Raw genomic sequence first — 2,476 nt, 5'->3', positions numbered from 1 at the left:
CCTTTTATACAACACTCGAAACACTTGGGAACTTTTATTGTGGGATAAAGGTCACCTAACCACATTTGAGGGAACTTGTATGTTCGAGGTGGGTTTACCATGTTTGTGGGATAAAGGTCACCTAACCACTTATGTGTATAAACTCACACGTGTGTGTAAGTTGGACGACTTGATTTGGAAACCATGAACTTAGGGTCACCAAAGCATGGGGAACAAAGGTGTTGATGGGATTAAACATGCCAACTAAACATAAAGATGTTTAACCGATCCCATATGGCTAGAAATTGCAAAGAGTTGCAATTGTCAAACGTTGACTACCTTGTTAATTTAAATAGAGGGATAAAGGTCACCTAACCAATATTTAAATGTAACGTTGGATTCTAGATTTTAATTATTAATTGTCTTTAAGACACAAAAGGGTATTAATGATTAAAATATAATAATATCGAAAATACTAAAATTGAACTTGTTAAATTTTGTAGATGGCCGCTAACAATGCAAACCCGATTACCCAAACCGTCCGAAACCTATCACTAAGAACCATCCTTGAAAAGGATCGTCTCAACCATAACAACTTCATGGATTGGTTTCGAAACTTGAGAATCGTTCTCAAGCAAGAGAAGATATCCTATGTGTTGGACGATCCTATTCCCGATGAACCTATCGTGGAAGATGTGGAAGCCTACAACGATTGGGTTAAGTATACTGAGGACTCCATGCAAGCCTCATGCCTCATGTTGGGAACTATGATTCCCGAAATTCAAAAGGATTTTGAACACCACGGGGCATACGACATGATTACCCAGTTAAAGGAAATGTTCCTACAACAAGCAAGGGTAGAACGCTTCGAAACTGTTCGGGCGCTTCATGCATGTCGAATGGAGGAAACCCAATCGGTATCATCTTATGTTCTCAAGATGAAAAGCCACATTGATCGCCTAGAACGGCTAAATTGTCCCGTCTCCAAAGAGTTGGCTACGGATTTGATCCTCAACTCTTTAACAAAGAAATTTGAGAGCTTTGTTATGAATTACAACATGAATGGATAGGACAAGAGCATTGGTGAGCTTCATGCAATGCTCAAAACGGCCGAAGCAAGTATGGGCAAAAAGGCTTTACCCGTCCTTGCGATCAATGAAGGAGGAAACAAGAAGAGGCCCCACCCCGACTCTAAAGCAACCTATGCTAAAAGAAAGGGACACGTCAAGGGAAATGGAAAAGGAAAAGCTAAAGCAGAACCCGCCAAACCAAAAGAAAAGAAGCAAAAGGTTGCTATGAATGACCCATGTTTTGAATGTGGTGAGATAGGACATTGGAAGAGAAATTGTCCGACCTATCTCAAAGAGTTGAAAAACAAGAGGGATACAGGGCAAACCTCAGGTACTATCTTTATGATACATGTTGAGCTTAATGTTATTTCTTCTAACACATGGGTACTAGATACCGGATGTGGAACTCATATTTGCAATTCGTTGCAGGGGTTCAAAAGAAATAAACATTACAAGAAGGGGGACGCTAGTCTCTTTATGGGCAACGGAGCAAAAGTTGAAGTCGAAGCTCAACGAAACTACGTTTTAGAACTTCCAAGTGGTTTGGAAGTTATTTTGAAGAATGTTTTATATGCTCCTAGTTTGACTAGGAACATAATTTATGTTTCCCTTTTGAGACAATGTGGTTTTAAATTTGAATTTGTTAACCAAGACATTTATGTTTCTATGAATGATGTATTTTATTTTAAAGCTATGTCTTTAAATGGTATTTATGAATTAGATCATGATAACACATCATACGATAGCTCAATGTACCAAGTAACCAACAAGAAACTCAAAATGGATTTGAGTGATTCCTATCTTTGGCATTGTCGCCTTGGACATATAAGCAAGAATCGCATGCATACACTTCAGAAAAATGGTCTTTTAAATACAAGTGAAGATAATTCATTTGATGTATGCGAATCTTGTTTACAAGGCAAAATGACCAAGACGCCCTTTAGTGGAACATTTGAAAGGGCTAAGGACTTATTAGGTATCATACATTCAGATGTATGTGGTCCTTTTAAGCCGATGACTAGGAATGGTGAAAGATACTTCATTACCTTTACCGATGACTATAGTCGTTATGGTTATGTGTATTTACTAAAACACAAGGATGAAGCATTTGAAATGTTCAAAGACTTCAAAAGTGAAGTAGAAAATCAAGTCAAGAAAACAATCAAAGTCCTTCGCACCGATAGAGGAGGTGAATACCTTAGTGGTGTTTTTCAAGATCATCTTAAGAGTTGTGGGATTATCTCACAACTTACTCCACCTGGAACACCACAACACAATGGTGTGTCCGAAAGGAGAAATCGAACTCTATTAGATATGGTTCAACCTATGATGGCTAGAAGCACATTGCCTCTATCATTTTGGGGTTACGCTTTGCTCTCCGCAGTCCGTATATTAAATATGACCCCAACCAAGAAAGTGGAAAAGAC

The sequence above is a fragment of the Helianthus annuus genome, chromosome 17, assembly GCF_002127325.2.
Source record: "Helianthus annuus cultivar XRQ/B chromosome 17, HanXRQr2.0-SUNRISE, whole genome shotgun sequence".
NCBI classification, from domain to species: Eukaryota; Viridiplantae; Streptophyta; class Magnoliopsida; order Asterales; family Asteraceae; genus Helianthus; species Helianthus annuus.
Note: the sequence above shows the minus strand (reverse complement) of the source record.